General features: G+C 46.3%; 1 long non-coding RNA gene across 2 annotated transcripts in view; it reads right to left on the bottom strand.

Moving 5' to 3' along the window:
• LOC148134736 (uncharacterized) overlaps nt 1-19,495 on the bottom strand; it is a 35,839-nt gene extending 16,344 nt beyond the window's left edge. For both annotated transcript variants that reach the window (XR_015755622.1, XR_015755623.1), the window contains exon 1: nt 19,136-19,495. This is a non-coding gene — a long non-coding RNA (uncharacterized LOC148134736). The remainder of the gene's footprint in view (nt 1-19,135) is intronic.
• Nucleotides 19,496-20,122: the final 627 nt, after the last annotated feature.

Here is a 20,122-nt window from a genome sequence, read left to right as displayed (position 1 = left end):
TTTTACCTTTCTAAAACCTTCCATATGCTTCTTTTTCACCCTTGGACTAAATTCACACTTTCCCTTGTTATCCAAGGCTCCCTTATATAGCCTTGCCCTTCCTCCCCCCTGGAACATGCTGTTCCCAATATTGACACCGTGCGAACTGTATTCCAAACTTTCCTCGAACTCAAAAAATATCCATTAACCGTCACTCTCTCTCTTTCCCATCACACAGTTAATGGTGTATTCATGTTGCCCCTCCTTGTTGTACCACGAATGACAACCTTCCTCAAGTCTGTTGCGTGGCACCTTCACAAAATTAATGTAAACCCCATCAGTAGATTGCCCTCATCAGCACTTTGTTAATTCATCAAAAACATCTTAATCTACTAGATGAACCTACCATGAGGAACCCTGTTAAAAAAGCCTTATTAAAAAGGATGTAGACAAAATCCACTGCTCTATCCACCTTTGTCACCTACTCAAGAAAGTCAACCATGTGAGTAAGACATGATCTACTGCACACAAAACCATACTGATTGTCCCTAATTAGGCCACGCTTTTCCAAAAGCATATACATTCTAAGTATTCTCTTCAACAGCTTCCCAACCACTGATCAGAAACTCACTGGTCTATAGTTTCTTGGATTATCCCTAACTCCCTTCTTGAACAGAAAAACAACATTTGCTACTTGCCAGTCTTCCAGGATCTGTCTAATGGCTAGCGAGGATGCAAAGCTCATCAAGGCCTTAGCAATCTGCTCTCTTTCATCAAAAAGCAAGTTAGTTGTGCACAATTTCACCATGATTTTTCCTAACCAACCCGCCTTTTTCAGCCTGACTAATAGCTTTATCCCAAATAATTGATTTAGATTAGATTAGATTACATTACAGTGTGGAAATAGGCTCTTCGGCTCAACAAGTCCACACCGACCCGCTGAAGCGCAATCCACCCATACCCCTACATTTACCTGGCAGGGCATTCCATGAACACATCACTCACTGAGTAAAGAATCTACCCCTAACATCTGTCCTGTACCTACCACCCCTTAATTTAAAGCTATCCCCCTCGTAATAGCTGACTCCATACGTGGAAAAAGGTTCTCATGGTCAACCCTATCTAAACCCCTAATCATCTTGTACACCTCTATCAAGTCACCCCTAAACCTTCTTTTCTCCAAAGAAAACAGCCCCAAGTGCCTCAGCCTTTCCTCATACGATCTTCCTACCATACCAGGCAACATCCTGGTAAACCTCCTCTGCACCCGTTCCAGTGCCTCCACATCCTTTCTATAGTATGGCGACCAAAACTGCACACAATACTCCAGATGCGGCCGCACCAGTCTTATACAACTGCAACATGACCTCAGGGCTCCGGAACTCAATTCCTCTACCAATAAAAGCCAGTACGCCATATGCCTTCTTCACAGCACTATTTACCTGGGTGGCAACTTTCAGCTCCTTGTCAAATTGTATCTGCGTCAATCGACAAAGGTCAATCCAGTTTAATCCCTGCTTCTACTGTTACGTCAGGAGCCTTGTAGCTCACATTTTATTCAGGAAAAACTCGAGTACTGTTTGAATTTGTCGAAATGGCTCACATATACTCTATCAGGAAATGAATTGCAGCTCACTGCATCTCATTGCCTGAAACTATGATTCCTTTGTCTGAGGTTCATATACTGGTTGTTTGAAAATGATTTATCCAACTTTTGAATATATTCCAACAGTTCAATCGGGCATGACAGCTTAGCTCCAGAGGTATAAATAGCTTCTCTCCCCTGCCTTGCTGTGCCATCCAAACATTTTGTTCTCAAATCCCACAGTCCGAACATTGTAATATATTGCTTGCAAATTCCAGCCTCTTCCTGCTCCTATATATCCTCCCTCTTTCTGTGGAGCCACTGAATTCCGATCTTCTCAATAGCATTAAAGAATGAAGTTTAGAAAGGAGTCCCTAATCAACACAAGAGTGAAAATGTCAAGTGACACACTCAGGGTACTTAGACATTGATATTACTTTTGCCCATTGAATAAATATGTCGAGTTAACTCATGCCCATCCATTAATTAATCTACACTTGTAAAATACAGTAAATCGCTCCCTATAATACCAGTGAAAGACAATTGTTGCAGAGAAAGCAAAATAGGAGTACTGCAGTGGAACAAACACGGGCTGTGTCCTGCAGTGGAACATGCACAGCAGTGTCCTGCCGTGGAACAAACATGGACTGAGTCCTGTGGTGGAACAAACACGGGCTGAGATCTGTGGAGGAACAAAGAGGGGCTGAGTCCTGTGGTGGAACAAACACGGGCTGAGACCTGTGGTGGAACTAACACGGGCTGAGGCCTGTGGTGGAACAAACACGGGCTGAGACCTGTGGTGGAACAAACACGGGCTGAGACCTGTGGTGGAACAAACACGGGCTGAGTCCTGTGGTAAAACTAACACGGGCTGAGACCTGTGGTGGAACAAAGGGGCTGAGTCCTGTGGTGGAACAAAGGGGCTGAGTCCTGTGGTGGAACAAACACGGGCTGAGTCCTGTGGTGGAACAAACACGGGCTGAGTCCTGTGGTGGAACAAACACGGGCTGAGTCCTGTGCTGGAACAAACACGGGCTGAGGCCTGTGGTGGAACAAACACGGGCTGAGACCTGTGGTGGAACAAAGGGGCTGAGTCCTGTGGTGGAACAAAGGGGCTGAGACCTGTGGTGGAACAAACACGGGCTGAGACCTGTGGTGCAACAAACACGGGCTGAAACCTGTGGTAGAACTAACACGGGCTGAGTCCTGTGGTGGAACAAAGGGGCTGAGTCCTGTGGTGGAACAAACACGGACTGAGTCCTGTGGTGGAACAAACACGGGCTGAGACCTGTGGTGGAACAAACACGGGCTGAGTCCAGTGGTGGAACAAACACGGGCTGAGTCCTGTGGTGGAACAAACACGGGCTGAGTCCTGTGGTGGAACAAACACGGGCTGAGTCCTGTGGTGGAACAAACACGGGCTGAGACCTGTGGTGGAACAAACACAGGCTGAGTCCTGTGGTGGAACAAACACGGGCTGAGACCTGTGGTGGAACAAACACGGGCTGAGTCCTGTGGTGGAACAAAGGGGCTGAGTCCTGTGGTGGAACAAACACAGGCTGAGTCCTGTGGTGAAACAAACACGGGCTGAGTCCTGTGGTGGAACAAACACGGGCTGAGTCCTGTGGTGGAACAAACACGGGCTGAGTCCTGTGGTGGAACAAACACGGGCTGAGTCCTGTGGTGGAACAAACACGGGCTGAGACCTGTGGTGGAACAAACACGGGCTGAGACCTGTGGTGGAACAAACACGGGCTGAGACCTGTGGTGGAACAAACACGGGCTGAGTCCTGTGGTGGAACAAACACGGGCTGAATCCTGTGGTAAAACTAACATGGGCTGAGACCTGTGGTGGAACAAACACGGGCTGAGACCTGTGGTGGAACAAAGGGGCTGAGTCCTGTGGTGGAACAAACACGGGCTGAGACCTGTGGTGGAACAAAGGGGCTGAGTCCTGTGGTGGAACAAACACGGGCTGAGACCTGTGGTGGAACAAAGGGGCTGAGTCCTGTGGTGGAACAAAGGGGCTGAGTCCTGTGGTGGAACAAAGGGGCTGAGTCCTGTGGTGGAACAAACACGGGCTGAGTCCTGTGGTGGAACAAACACGGGCTGAGTCCTGTGGTGGAACAAACACGGGCTGAGTCCTGTGCTGGAACAAACACGGGCTGAGGCCTGTGGTGGAACAAACACGGGCTGAGACCTGTGGTGGAACAAAGGGGCTGAGTCCTGTGGTGGAACAAAGGGGCTGAGACCTGTGGTGGAACAAACACGGGCTGAGACCTGTGGTGCAACAAACACGGGCTGAAACCTGTGGTAGAACTAACACGGGCTGAGTCCTGTGGTGGAACAAAGGGGCTGAGTCCTGTGGTGGAACAAACACGGACTGAGTCCTGTGGTGGAACAAACACGGGCTGAGACCTGTGGTGGAACAAACACGGGCTGAGTCCAGTGGTGGAACAAACACGGGCTGAGTCCTGTGGTGGAACAAACACGGGCTGAGTCCTGTGGTGGAACAAACACGGGCTGAGTCCTGTGGTGGAACAAACACGGGCTGAGACCTGTGGTGGAACAAACACAGGCTGAGTCCTGTGGTGGAACAAACACGGGCTGAGACCTGTGGTGGAACAAACACGGGCTGAGTCCTGTGGTGGAACAAAGGGGCTGAGTCCTGTGGTGGAACAAACACAGGCTGAGTCCTGTGGTGAAACAAACACGGGCTGAGTCCTGTGGTGGAACAAACACGGGCTGAGTCCTGTGGTGGAACAAACACGGGCTGAGTCCTGTGGTGGAACAAACACGGGCTGAGTCCTGTGGTGGAACAAACACGGGCTGAGTCCTGTGGTGGAACAAACACGGGCTGAGACCTGTGGTGGAACAAACACGGGCTGAGACCTGTGGTGGAACAAACACGGGCTGAGACCTGTGGTGGAACAAACACGGGCTGAGTCCTGTGGTGGAACAAACACGGGCTGAATCCTGTGGTAAAACTAACATGGGCTGAGACCTGTGGTGGAACAAACACGGGCTGAGACCTGTGGTGGAACAAAGGGGCTGAGTCCTGTGGTGGAACAAACACGGGCTGAGACCTGTGGTGGAACAAAGGGGCTGAGTCCTGTGGTGGAACAAACACGGGCTGAGACCTGTGGTGGAACAAAGGGGCTGAGTCCTGTGGTGGAACAAACACGGGCTGAGACCTGTGGTGGAACTAACATGGGCTGAGACCTGTGGTGGAACAAACACGGGCTGAGACCTGTGGTGGAACAAACACGGGCTGAGACCTGTGGTAGAACTAACACGGGCTGAGACCTGTGGTAGAACTAACACGGGCTGAGTCCTGTCGTAAAACTAACACGGGCTGAGTCCTGTGGTGGAACAAAGGGGCTGAGTCCTGTGGTGGAACAAACACGGGCTGAGTCCTGTGGTGGAACAAAGGGACTGAGACCTGTGGTGGAACAAACACGGGCTGAGACCTGTGGTGGAACAAACACGGGCTGAGACCTGTGGTGGAACAAACACGGGCTGAGACCTGTGGTGGAACAAAGGGACTGAGACCTGTGGTGGAACAAACACGGGCTGAGACCTGTGGTGGAACAAACACGGGCTGAGACCTGTGGTGGAACAAACACGGGCTGAGACCTGTGGTGGAACAAAGGGACTGAGTCCTGTGGTGGAACAAACACGGGCTGAGACCTGTGGTGGAACAAACACGGGCTGAGACCTGTGGTAGAACTAACACGGGCTGAGTCCTGTGGTGGAACAAACACGGACTGAGACCTGTGGTGGAACAAACACGGGCTGAGACCTGTGGTGGAACAAAGGGACTGAGTCCTGTGGTGGAACAAACACGGGCTGAGACCTGTGGTGGAACAAACACGGGCTGAGACCTGTGGTAGAACTAACACGGGCTGAGTCCTGTGGTGGAACAAACACCGGCTGAGACGTGTGGTGGAACAAACACCGGCTGAGTCCTGTGGTGGAACAAAGGGACTGAGTCCTGTGGTGGAACAAACACGGGCTGAGTCCTGTGGTGGAACAAACACGGGCTGAGTCCTGTGGTGGAACAAACATGGGCCGAGTCCTGCACTGGCAGTGTAGCGACTGGGCGATTCTCAGAGCAGCGACGGTGTGAGTCCAGGAATGATGGTGGCAGATGGAGGCAGTGTGGCCTCCTGCTTGGTTTGGAACTTATATACTTAACGTCATTTGTTATAATTCAGGAATTTTTCACTCTTCCATACCAATTTATGCGGGTTTTTGTACGCTATATTAACACTGAACGATTTCTGGCTTGGCACTTGTGCCTAAGATGACGCCAATAAAGCAGCCACTGTACGCCTGTACTTCTGTAATCGATGACATAGGACAAGAAATGATATTCTATTATTAAATCCCAAGATTTAAAAAAAAAACAAGTGTATGGTTAAGATAAAAATTCTGAGGGAGAGGTGGATGTATTCAGGAAGAAGGAAATGAACTGTGCGTGAAGACAGATGACATTGTCAGAGACTTACATTAATACTTCAAATATATTCTTACTCGACAGAAGGAAGAATGAAGCTCACATTTAAACAAGGTGTACTGTGAAGTTCTGAAACGGTATGATGTATAAAGCCAAAGATGTTGGATATTTTGGTGGAATTTAACGTGGGCACGGCTTAATGCTGAATGAGGTATATACCAGGCTGGTAGGGCAGATTACGGATGAAATTATAGGGAACTTGTCCTGAATGTTTGAGACAATGCTGGCTACAGGTTATGTACCAGAGTTCTGGGGTACAGCTAACATGATTCACATTATAGGAATGGTGTGGAGATTGGCCAGAGAATTACAGGTCAGTGAGTCAATCATCCGTAATAGGGAAACACTTCAGAATAACATCGAAGGAGGAAGTTAATCTCTGTTGCGGTGGAATGATCAACGTGATGCCACTGTTTCAGAAAGGTGCTAAGGACAAGCCAGGGAAATAAAGACAAGTGAGCCTGATGTCAGTGGTTGGCAAGTTGTTGGAGGGAGTCCTGAGGGACAGGATGTGCATGTATTTGGAAAGGCAAAGACTGATTAGGGATAGTCAACATAGCTTTGTGCATGGGAAATCATGTCTCACAATATTCATTCAGTTTTTTGAATAAGTAGCAAAGAGGATTGATGAGGGCAGAGTGGTGCACCGTGGTCTGCATGGACTTCAGTAAGGCGTTCGACAAAGTTCCCCACGGGAGACTGGTTAGCAAGGCTCGATCTCATGGAATACAGTGAGAAGTAACTGGGTAAATTACACTGGAAGCAAAGACTTTATGGTGGGACAGCTGACGAATGGTAGAGGGCTTTCAAAGCAATTTTTCAAAGTGTTCAGCAAAAATACAGGCCAGTGAAAACGAAGAATGGTAGGAAAAGGGGCAATTTGCCATAGATGCCTCAGGAAATAATGGAGGCTGTCAAATTGAAAGAAAAGGTATATAAAGTGGCAAAGACCAGCGGGAAGCTAGAAGATTGGAAAAACTTCAAAGGTCAACCGAAAGCCACAAAAAGCTATAAAGAAAAGTAAAGTAGATTGTGAGAGTAAACTAGCTCAGAATATGAAAAGACAGATAGCAAAGGTTTCTATAATATAAAATGAAAGCAGTGACTAAGGTCAGTATTTGTCTTTTTGAGGATGAGGATTGGGATTTAACAATGGGATATGAGGAAATGTCTGAAACATTGAACTTTTTTTTCAGTCTTCACAGTGGAGTACAAGAATAACATAGCAGCAATTGACAAGGAGACTGAGGTAAGTGAGAACTTAGAAACGATCATTAGTATGAAGGAGGTAGTGTTGGACAAGCTCATGGAGCTAAAGGTAGACAAGTATCCTGGTCCTAATGGAATGCATCTCAGAATACTAAAAGTGATAGAGGGAGAAATAGCAAATAAATTTGAGGTTAGTTTCCAAAATTCGCTGGACTTTAGGGCAGTTCTGGCAGATTGGAAAACAGCAAATGGGTCACCACTGTTTACAAACGGGAGTGGACAAAAGGTGGGGAATTATAGGCAGGTTAACTTTTGTTGTGGGGAAAATACTTAAATCTATTATCAAGAAGGAACTAGCAAAACACTTGGATAGAAATTATCCCATTGGATAAGATGCAGCATGGGTTCATGAAAAGGCAAGACATCCTTAACTAATTTACTAGAATTCTAAGACGACATTACAAGCACTGTGGAGAGCAGGAACCCAGTGGATATGGTTCATAAAGATTTCCAAAAGGTATTTGACATGATGCCACAGAAAAGTCTGCTAAATGAGATAAAGATATGTGGCATTACAGGCATTAATAGCATGATCTATTAGCATGAATAGAGGATTGGTTAACTAATAGCAAGCGAAGAATGGGGATAAATCAGCGTTTTTTTTAGGTTGGTGACCAAGACTAGTGGTGTGCCTCAGGAATCAGTGTTGTGACTGCAATTATTAACAATTTACACGAATGATTTGGAGTTGGGGACCATGCATGGTGTGGGAAAGTTTGCAGATGACATTAAGATGCATGGTAGAGAAAAGTGTGCAGAGGACTGTGAAAGTTTGCAGAGGAACATAGATAGTCTAAGTGAGTGGGCAGAGGTCTGGCAAATGGAGTACAATGCTAAAAAATAAGAAGTTATCCATGTTGATAGGAGTAACAGTAAAAATGACTGCTATTTGAATGATTAAAATATTGCAAGATGCTGCAGTGTATTGGGACCTGGGTGTCCTTCTGCATGATTCACAAAAGATTGGTTTGCAGGTACAATAAGTAATTAAGAATTTTGCCCTTCATTGCTAAAGGGATTAAGTTTAAAAGCAGGGAGGTAGTGTTGCAGCTGTATAGGGTTCCGGTGAGGCCCCACCTGGAGTACTGTGTGCAGTTTTGGCCTCCATACTTGAGAAAGGATGTACTGGCACTAGAGGGACGCAGAGGAGGTTTATTGAGTTGATTCTGGAGTTGATGGGTTTGGATTATGATGAGAAACTTAGTTGACTGTGATTATATTCATTGAAATTTAGAAGATTGAGGTTGAATTTTATAGAAACTTATCACATTATGTAGGGAAGAGATAAAAGTAGAGAGGATATTTGTACTGGCAGGTGAAATCGAACAAGAGGCAAAATTAGCAGGTTTACGACTGAATTGAGAAGGAACTTTTTTCACTCAGATAGTTGTGAATCTGTGGAAGTCCCTGCCTAATAAAATAGCTGAGGTTTCCTCATTGAATATTTTTTAAACTAAGAAAAATAACATTTTGAACAGTGAAGGAATTAAGGCTTTTGGTGAGAGGGCAGGTTAGTTGGGGCTGAGGCCATGAAAAGATCAGCCATAACCTTACTGAATGACAGAGCAAGCTCAAAGGGCCAGTTGGCCTACTCCTGATTCTTATGGTCTTATTGTGTTTTATACTGGATCTGAATATGGGAATGGAGCACATTCAAGGGAGGACCTCTGAGTGAAAACTCTTTGCGGAAGGAGCAGTTACACCATGAGACAATATCATATTCGATCTGGAAATGAGTATTTTGGGTCATAATCAAGTGCGTTTAACTTTCATAAGGAGAATTACAATGAAATGAGTTTCAGATCAGTGAAGGTTAACCGGCCAGATTAATTTACAGGGAAGACAGCAACTGAGGGTCAATACTGAAGGAGTATTGCACTGTTGGAGGGTCAGTACTGAGGGAGTGTGTCACACTGTTGGAGGGTCAGTACCTGGGGAGCGCTGCACTGTCAGAAGGTCAGTACTGAAGGTGTGCTGCTCTGTCGGAAGGATCACTACTGAGGGAGTGCCGCACTATCAGAGGTTAGTACTGAGGGTATGCTATACTGTTTTCATTTTTTGTCCAATTCCACTCCACAAGCTCCTGATTGAATTTGCTCTCACTGCTCTTTCAGGCAGTATGTTTCAGACCATAACTCTTCCATCAAACCTGCTTCTCCTACCCTCTCAGGCAGCATGTTCAGACCTTAAATCCTCTATCAACCCTGCCTCCCCCACACTCTCAGGCATTGTGTTCAAGACACCAACCCCATGCTCGACAACACTTAAAAAGCATTTGGACAAATACATGGGTCGGAAAAGTTTACAAAGATATTGGCTAAGTCCAGGGAAATATGGATGGCCATTTTGGTTGGCACAGACCAGTTTGGGCCAACGTCCCTGTCTCCATGCTGTAGGACTCTGTGAACCTGCCTCCCCTACATTCTCAGACACTATGTTCCTAATTCTGTTCGCCGAGCTGGAAGTTTTTGTTGCAAACGTTTCGTCCCCTGGCTAGGCGACATCATCAGTGCTTGGGAGCCTCCTGCGAAGCGCTTCTTTGATGTTTCCTCCGGTGTTTATAGTGGTCTGTCCCTGCCGCTTCCGGTTGTCAGTTTCAGCCGTCCGCTGTAGTAGTTGGTATATTGGGTCCAGGTCGATGTGTTTGTTGACGGAGTTTGTGGATGAATGCCATGCCTCTAGGAATTCACTGGCTGGCCCTATGACAGTAGTGTTGTCCCAGTCGAATTCATGTTGCTTGTTGTCTGCGTGTGTGGCTACTAAGGATAGCTGGTCGTGTCGTTTCGTGGCTAGTTGATGATCATGTATGCGGATTGTTAGCTGTCTTCCTGTTTGTCCTATATAGTGTTTAGTGCAGTCCTTGCATGGTATTTTGTACACTACATTCATCTTGCTCATGTTGGGTATCGGGTCCTTCGTTCTGGTGAGTTGTTGTCTGAGCGTGGCTGTTGGTTTGTGTGCCGTTATGAGTCCTAGGGGTCGCAATAGTTGCAGGTCCCAGGATTCAGATGTTTCAGTAAGAACAGAGAAGATGGTAAAAGACGGGGAGGTGTGGCATTGTTGATTAGGGACAATATTACAGTTGGTGAAAGGATGTTTGGGAACTCGTTAACTGAGGTAGTATGGGCTGAGGTTAGAAACAGGAAAGGAGAAGTCACCATTCTATAGACCTCCGAATAGTCCCAGAGATGTACAGGAAAGGATAGCAAAGATGATTCTCGATAGGAGTGAGAGAGGCAGGGTAGTTGTCATGGGGGACTTCAAATGTCCAAATATTGACTGGGATCACTACAGTACGAGTGATCAGTTTTTGTCTAGTGTGTGCAGGAGGGCTTCCTGACACAGTGTGTGGACAGGCCTACAAGGGGCAAAGCCACTTTAGATTTAGTCCTGGGTAACGAGCCTGGCTTGGTGTTAGATTTGGAAGTAGGTGAGCACTTTGGAGACAGCAATCACAATTCTGTCAGGTTTACTTTAGTGATGGAAAGGGGTAGGTGTACTCCACCGAGCAAGAGTTACAGATAGGGGATGGGAAATTACGATGCAATTCGGAAAGATTTAGGAAGCGTAGAGTGGGGAAGGAAACTGCAGGGGATGAGCACATTAATAATGTGGAGCTTATTCAAGGAAAAGCTCCTGTGTGTCCTAGATAAGCATGTACCTGTCAGGCAGGGAGGAAGATATAGAACGTGTGAGCCGTGGTTTTCTTCGGAAGTGGAATCCCTGGTCAAGAAGAAGAAGGAGGCTTATGTTAGGACAAAATGTGAAAACTCAGTTAGGGCGCTTGAGGGTTACAAGGAAGTTAAGAAAGACCTAAAAAGAGAGCTCAGAAGAGCCAGGAGGGGACATGAGAAGTTGTTGGCGGATAGGTTCAGGGTTAACCCTAAGGCTTTCCATAGGTATGTCAGGAACAAAAGAATGATGAGAGTTAAAATAGGGCCAATCAAGGATAATAGTGGGAAATTGTGTGTTGAGTCAGAGGAGATAGGGGAAGCACTAAATAAATATTTTTCGACAGTGTTCACTATAGTGTTCACTATAGAAAATGAAAATGTTGGCGAGGAAGATACAGAGATACTTGCATCTAGACGAGAAGAGATTGAGGTTCACAAGGAAGAGGTATTAGAAATACTGCAGAGTGTGAAAATAGACAAGCCCCCTGGGCTGGATGGGATCTATCCTAGGATCCTCTGGGAAGCAATCTCTGTTTGTCATTTTTATAAATGACCTGGATGAGGGCTTAGAAGGGTGGGGTAGTAACTTTTCGGTGACACTAAGGTCGGTGGAGTTATGGATGTAGTAGGTTGCAGAGAGACATAGATAGGATGCAGAGCTGGGCTGAGAGGTGGCAAATGGAGTTTAATGTGGACAAGTGTGAGGTACACTGTGGACGGAGTAATTGGAATGCAAAGTACTGTGCTAATGGTAGGATTCTTGGGAGTGCAGATGAGCAGAGAGATCTCAGTGTCCATGTACACAGATCCTTGAAAGTTGCCACCCAGATTGACAGGGTTGTTAAGAAGGCATACAGTGTTTTGGCCTTCAATAGAGGGATTGAGTTCCGGAACCAGGAGGTTATGCTGCACCTGTACAAAGCTCTGGTACGGCCACACTTGGAGTATTGTGTACAGTTCTGGTCACCGCATTATAAGAAGGATGTGGAAACTTTGGAAAGGGTGCAGAGGAGATTTACTAGGAGGTTGCCTGGTATGGAAGGAATGTCTTACGAGGAAAGGCTGAGGGGCTTGAAGCTGTTCTCATTAGAGAGAAGGTTGAGAGGTGACTTAATAGAGACATACAAGATAATCAGAGGGTTAGATAGGGTGGACAGGGAGAGCCTTTTTCCAAGTATGGGGACGGCAAGCACAAGGGGACATAACTTTAAAGTGAGGGGAGATAAGTATAAGACAGATGTCAGAGGTAGTTTCTTTACTCAGAAAGTAGTAAGGGTATGGAATGCTTTGCCTGCAACGGTAGTAGATTCACCAAGTTTAAGTGCCATCATTGGACAGGAAAATGGACATACATGGAAAAGTGTAGGTGGGATAGGCTTCAGATTAGTATGACGACGGCGCAACATCGAGGGCCGAAGGGCCTGTACTGCACTGTAATGTTCTAATTCACCCTGCTTTCGCTGCACTCTCAGGTAGCACATTCCAAACCCTAACCTCTCGATTTACCCTACCTGCCCCACACAAAATCAAGCTACTTTACTGAGACTTGGTGGGTGGCATTAGATTGTCTTCATATAGTTTTAACCTCTTTAATTCGCTTTAATTCTGTTGCGCAATGCTCTGACAGTCAGACACGTTTTACTGACCACTCAAGATGGAAGAGGCTGAAAGGTGAGAACAAGGAGAGGATCGCAGGGACCCAGAGATAGAAAGCGCCAAAAATATCTGGCCCCAAATTTTCACTCCCCTCCCAAAATCTATGCCCTTTTCTCAAAATATTTTGCACTCCCAAATATTTGCCTCACTATGTATGCCTCCCCCACCCCGTGAATGGTTTACTGCCACAAATATTGTGCTGAGCCTAATTCCCTGGGACCAGAGGCAAATGAGTCTGTGTGCACTGACTGGTTTAATGCACAGCAAGATCCCAGTGCCAGAATTACAGAACCTTCACCTCACAATGGGTGTCCTTTTGGGCTCCTTATTAAATGATCCTGGTCCTGTCCATTTCCCCAGGATTTGCCACAGAATGGCCCCATTTAGTATTCTTCCTGTGGAGACGACTCCTCAGCCCTGTCTCACACTCTGCGTCCTGTGCTCTCTTCTTCCAATTGTCTCTCTCCCTCTTACAACAGCCCCTCCTTCTCACCTCCGCCCCACTCTCCCCCAAATGCCACCATTGAGTATCACTCCACTCAGTTTCTTGAGCCCAATCCCTGCTGACCACTCTCCCCCTCAGGAACTCAGGGGCATGGTAACTGCCCCCTCTCACCTTCCCCTCGAAGACTCACCACCCCTCAGCTGGAGGATGTGGTGCAGAGACTAACTGGCCATTTGACTGACCAAATTAATTCAAATCAAGATCCCCGTCTGCAGCCATCCTGGGCACTCTCTCAAAGAGAAAGTTACTTTGTACCCCTTCTTCTTCACCACCCCAGTTGGATAACAATGCGTGTAAAACCTGGGTGAGATAGGAGGGAAAGGTGGATCCCACTGAATCAAGGTAAATGGATGGCTGGAAAATGGGAAGCCAAAAATGAGATAACAAGGTTCCAGATAAAGTATATTCCTGTTAGAGTGAAAGGAAAAGCTGGTAGACGTAGGGAATGCTGGATGACGAGAGAAATTGATGTTTTGGTTAAGAAAAAGAAGGAAACGTATGTCAGGGATAGACAGGAGAAATCAGGTGAATCCTTAGAAGAGTAGAAAGGCAGTAGGAGGAGACTTAAGAAGGAAATCAGGAGGACAAAAAGGGGACATGAGATAGCTTTGGCAAATAGTGTCAAGGATAAAGGGTTCTTATAAACACATTAAGGGCAAAAGAGTAAATGGGGAGATAATATGGCCCCTCAAAGATCAGCAAAGCAGCCTATGTGTTGAACCGCAGGAGATGGCAGAAGATATTACACCTGTATTTTGCATCAGTTTTTACTGTGGAGAATGACATGGAAGATACAGAATGTGGGGGAATAGATGGTGACATCTTGAAAATTGCCCATATTAAAGAGGAGGAGGTGCTGGATGTCTTGAAATGTATAAAACTGGATAAATCCCAGGACCTGATCACGTGTATCGCAGAACTCTGTGAAAAGCTAGGGAAGTGATTGCTGGGCCCCTTGCTGAGATATTTGTATCATCGATAGACACACGTGAGGTACCAGAAGACTGGAGGTTGGCTAACGCGGTGCCACTTTTTTAGCAAGGTGGTAAGGAAAAGCCAGGGAACTATAGACCTGTGTGACTGACATCAGTGGTGGGCAAGTTGTTGTCCTGAGGGAAAGGACTTACATGCATTTGGAAAGGCAAGGACTGATTAGGGATAGTCGGCATGGCTTTGTGCATTAGAAATCATGAACTACATAGAGTTTATTGAAGTAACAAAGAGGATTGATGAGGACAGAGCGGTGGACATGATCTATATGCACTTCTGTAAGGCACTCAACAGGCTCCCCATGGGAGGCTGGTGAGCAAGGTTAGATCTCATGGAATGCAATGAGAACTAATCATTTCAATACAGAACTGGCTCGAAGGTAGAAGAAAGAGGTTGTTGGTGGAGGATTGCTTTTCAGACTGGAGACCTGTAACTAGTGGAATGCCACATGGATCGTACTGGGTCCACTACTTTTTGTCATTTTTTATAAATTGTTTGTATGTAAACATAGGAAGGGGGACAGTTAGTAAGTTTACAAATGAAACAAAAATTGGAGGTGTAATGGACAGCGAAGAAGGAAAACTCAAGAGTACAACAGGATCATGTTCAAATGGGCCAATGGGTTCAGTGCTGGCAAAAGGAGTTTAATTTACATAAATGTGAGGTGCTGCATTTTGGAAAAGCAAATCATAGCAAGACTTATACACTTAATTTTAAGGACCTAGGGAGTGTTGTTGAACAAAGAGACCTTGGAATGCGGGTTCATCGTTCCTTGAAAGTAGAGTTACAGGTAGATAGGATAGTGAAGAATGCTTTCCTTTTATTAGTCAGTGTTGAGTATAGGAATTGGGAGGTCATGTTACAGCTGAACAGGACAGTGATTAGGCCACTTTTCGAATATCATGTGCAATTCTGGTCTCCTTCCTGTCGGAAGGATGTTGTGAAACTTGAAAGGGTTCAGAAAAGATGAACAAGGATCTTGCCATGGATTTGAGCTAGCGGGAGAGGCTGAATAGACTGGCGATGTTTTCTCTGAGGCATCAGAGGCTGAGAGGTGACCTCATAGAAGTTCATGAAATCATGAGGGGCATGGATAGGATAAATAGAGAAAGTCTTCTATCTAGGGAGCCCAGAACTAGTGAGCATAGGTTTAGAGTGAGAGCGGAAAAGATATAAAAGGGACCTAAGGGGTGACTTTTTCATGCATACGATTGCACATGTATGGAATGAGCTGCCAGAGAAAGTAGTGAAAGCTGGTACATTTAAAAGGCATCTAAATGGGTATATGAATAGGAATGGTTTAGTGGGATATGGGCCAGTACTGTCAAATGGGACTAGATGAGGTTTGGATATCTGGGCGGCATGGATGAATTGGACCAAAGGGTCTGTTTCCGTGCTGTACATCTCAATGACTCTATAACTGTATAGTACCCTGTGTCAATGAGTCCAAGATTTCCCAATGCTGCCTCCCCAGTCACTGGGACAGAGCAGAGGGCTCATGGAGGAAAAAAAGCGAGGGCAGCATGGTGGCTCAGTGGTTAGCACAGCTGCCTCACAGTGCGAGAGACCCAGGTTAGATTCTAGCCTCAGGCGACTGTCTGTGTGGAGTTTGCACATTCTCCCCGTGTCTGCATGGCTTTCTTCCTACAATCCAAAGATGGGCAGGTCAGGTGAATTGGCCATGCTAAATTACCCATAGTGTTTGATGCATTAGTTAGAGGGAAATGGGTTTGGGTGGGTTACTCTTCGGGGTTAGTGATGACTTGTTGGGCCGAGGGGTCTATTCCCACACTGCAGAGAATGGAATTTAATCTAAAATGCAAGGAGAAAACGATGGAAGGATAGAGAAAGGTAGGGAGTGAGAGAAAGGTAGACGGAGATCTCAAGATAGAGAGTGAAATCCTTCGGGATGAAACAGAATGTCAGCAGGTATGGGAAGAAAGTGGGGATAGAGGGATGGAAAACCCAGGAAAAGAAAGAAAGTAGGGAAGATGGAGAGAAATCCCAGGGACAGGCATAGGATAGAGACAGAGAGACATTTGCAAAAACAGAGAGGTAGAGCTGAGAGTGCTTGTACCACTGCAATGCAGTTAAAATGGTCGACAGACAAGAACAGCAAGATTCTAAGAGCTGAGAGAAAGATGCAGAGAGAGATGAACAAAGATATTGGTTTTGGAAAAATTGAACGATTAAGCATTCCTGAAAAAAATGGTGGGGTGACAAACAAGCAGAGAAATGTAAGAAGGGAATTCGCAGGGGAATGTGAACAGGATGGAGATGTGAAGGATGAGGAGAGGGAGATTGAAGGAAAGACGTGGGAGAGACAGCTGGGAACGTGGAAGTAAAGACAGAGGGAGTCAGTGAAATCCGTGGGGTTCGCCCCTTTGCTATCTTTTTGCCCCTTTAACTCACCCTTTCCCAGAGCTTGTCCCTTGTGGTATAAATCCCAGAGACAGCCTGAAACCCACAATTGATTTCGCCTGGTGTCAATGAAGGACAAGGAGAAAGCTCTTATCTGACAATTGCTCATGGCAGAATAATTTAATTCTCGCTATCGCTGTATTTGTCAGAGTTTCAGATCCCAATTCAAATATTGAATCAGTCATGATCCTATTCAATGGCAGAGCAGGCTCGAGACGCTGAATGGCCTCTTCTATTCCTATTTTGGATGGTCGTATGTTCTCAGTGTAATCTTCCAGCTCTTGGCTGAAACACTGGAGTCTATGACTAGACAGGACTGATCTGAAGAGTGCTCCACTCTTCTGAGAGTTTCAGAGTGAATCAGCCTTTCTGGATTAGAGTTCCAGGCTCTGTGTGAGAAGTGAAATCCTCTTGAAGCTCCCCTTAGTCTCTCACTGCAAGGTGGAGCAGGCCAGTCACAGGGAAGCAAATAGTGGGCCCGATGTGCTCTCTCCTCCAGCGCAGTTTGGGAAGGACACATGGAGAGACTATTTCCTTCACTGGCTTCCCATGGCCTCCCTTCTGGCTCGAGCAGGCCAAATGGCCTTGCTCATGGTTCCTATTGAAGTGAAGACTGGCTATAATTGTGTTGTGCATGGTGTGCCCCCTGAAGTGAGGTTGGTGAGCTCAGTTGAATGGAGAGTTAGTTTGCAATGGAGAGTGATGCCATCAGTGTGGGTTACCACTGTGGGAGATTAGAAATGTAGTTTCTGCAGGTGGGGGAGGGGGTGTTGTGGGGGGACGGGAATGTTGGGTATGTGTGGAGATCCCATACCATGGGGAATCCGGAATTCCTCTCACGGTAATACCACTTACCAAAGAAGAAGTGTACAATGTACAACAATTTGACTCGGGCTCAAATGATACAACTTGGAGATTTGAAAGGGGTAGTTATAACTTTGCGGGATGGTTCCCTCGACCAGCCCCAAAACTCTGAGTGCTATCGATGGCCTTAGAGTTTCCATTGAAAGGAGCAGTAAATACCACTTGTTTCTGTAATCAGAATGATACCGCACCCTTCCGATTAGGAAAATCATCTTGTATCTACACCAGCCAGGCCACTGCCATGACCATTCCCCGAATGTTAAATGGAACATATTGGGTATGCGGCCTGAAGGCCGATCCATTTATTCCCGGGGAAAAATACATTCGCGTGACTGAATGTATACGAATGCATGCATGTCATGATGTTGATCAAACACTGCCTCAAAGCCAGAAAGGCTGGAGTGGCTGCTGCTACCTCGCCTATATAATTCCCCAATTGTGGCTATAAAAGATAGCCCCAAAAGTACCTCGGAATAAACAGGGAGGAAGGCGAGCAACCCGGAAAGTAACCAAAGGAGATCGCCTCCTCTGGACTTTGATACCTGTGTATGGGACCGCTCGAGCAGGAGTAGAAATACAAAAGTTGGCGGCTTCCCTGGAAGAGTTGGCCAACAATACTGCTGATGCATTGGATGAAACCCAATCCCAAGTAGCAGCCATAACGACCGAAATGATTGCCACTAGGCTAACGACCCTTCAGAACAGGATGGCTCTGGATTTTGTTCTAGCAGAGAAGGGTGGTACCTGTGCACTAATTGGAGAGGAATGTTGTATGTACATACCGGAGGTCTCCTCTAACATTACTAATAGCTCCAAGCAGGTGCGAGACAAAATCGCCAAGATAGGGGAGGCCGGTAATCTGTACCTGAACAAAAAAAGGATGGAATGGAGGATTGACTGGTTGGGGAAGGTTAGTCAATCTGGCTACCTATGGATTATAGATATTAGTGGGTCTGGTGGTAGGGTTCAATGTCCTAAAATGGGTAATGTGCTAACTGATGACATCCCTTGGGGAAGGAACCCAAATAAATCATCAGATGATTTTACAATCAGCAGGTGATATGCAACAAAGAGAAAGTCAAAGAATGCTTCTGGAGTTCGAGGGTCAAACAGCACAAATGTAAAATGTAAGATTGTGAACCTCATCGCCAAAAGGCGTAAGAGGGCAGAACAAAAGAAAATGGATTAAAGGAGACTTAATAAGTGCAGAAACAACAGTTTAAAAAAAAGAAAAGGGGAAATTGTGGGAGATTGGAAATGTCATTACTGCAGGTGGGGGAGGGGGTGTTGTGGGGGGAGGGGAAGGGGAATATTACACAAACAGTCACGGGATTCTTGCAGCATACTTAAGGCTAAGATTTTAACGAATGTAGAGGTTTTTGTTTAAGAAATAGTTTTAAACTAAGAAATAATTTAAAGTGGTGTAGTTGACCACAAAAGAAGCAGTAGGGGCATTTCACAATAAAGCTTGTAGTTTGATAAGAGAAACTGGATAAAAGAATAAGCTGTAACAAACAAGGAACAAAGAATGCAGACATACAAGGACAGCAGCATGGCCAGATAAGAAAATAACGAGAGAGAGAAAGAAAAAACAAGTGAGGTAATCAGCTTATGATAGGATGCGAAAAAGGAGGCGTGATTCCGCAACTTGCAAACTGAATAAGAATGCTTACGTGCTTTGTTTTCACGCGCATTTTTGCTTGATTGCAGAGGCGTCTGGTACTTGCAAGGCCGTAATAAATGGTTCTTGTTTCCAAGGCTTTGTCTCAGGCTGATGTATGAGTGAGTTCTGTTTCTCACACCATGAAGGATTCTCAACCTCTCCCCTCACCTGGGGCACGCTGACCCTCTGATCCACCAGCCACGATATGAAATGGTGTTAGACCAAACAGGTGAACGGTCACATTGAGGGGACTGAGTGTGGAAGGTTCTTGTCCCAATGGATCAGGGATCGCCATAAGATGGAACAGCAGAAGGAAGTGATTCCCTCCCAAAGTCTGCTCCACCTTTCACTCAGACCACGGTTGATCTGCTCATTCTCAACCCAACTTTCCTTTCCCCATCCCCATAACCCGCTGCCCCCCACCCCATTACTGAATAACATCCCTGTCCTTCACGTTGGAAGATCACGTTCCCAGTTCTCAAGGAGGACACTTACTCGGAACACTCACAAAAATAAATGTCCCGGGAGATTTTCCAAGACAGTGAAATCTTTGATTGTCTGCACAATAAGTTAATGAAGAAGGGTTGTTGTTTTCCCGACCTGCTGTGGGTTGTGACGAAGGGTGAACGGGCGGGAACCGTTCCCTTTGCTTTAATCGCACAGAAGCTGCCGAGTCTCTCCAGGGATTCACCTCCAGGGGGCGGCACCCAAACGGGACCGCAAGCCCTATTGGCCGGCACCATGCGATTGACAGATCCCTCACCCAATCGGAGCCGGCAGCTGAGTTAAGTCCCGCCCTTCGGAGTTTCGTGTGCCGCCGTTTAACCGACACTGCGCGAGGGAGGGATGGGCCTTGCGCATGCGTAACATTTCAAACCGGGTCCCGCGCGACGGCCGTTGGTTCGTCTTCCCTGGGATTTCGGCTGCACTGGACTCTGAAGGTTTGCTTCAAACCAAAATCCTTCCCGTGACGGTATTAAAATCAAAAACACTGTTA

This window comes from Chiloscyllium plagiosum, unplaced genomic scaffold, assembly GCF_037043375.1.
Source record: "Chiloscyllium plagiosum isolate Xiang-an unplaced genomic scaffold, Cpla_swu_hap1 HiC_scaffold_52, whole genome shotgun sequence".
In the NCBI taxonomy this organism is placed as follows: Eukaryota; Metazoa; Chordata; class Chondrichthyes; order Orectolobiformes; family Hemiscylliidae; genus Chiloscyllium; species Chiloscyllium plagiosum.
Note: the sequence above shows the minus strand (reverse complement) of the source record. Positions and strands in the feature narration are given on the sequence as shown.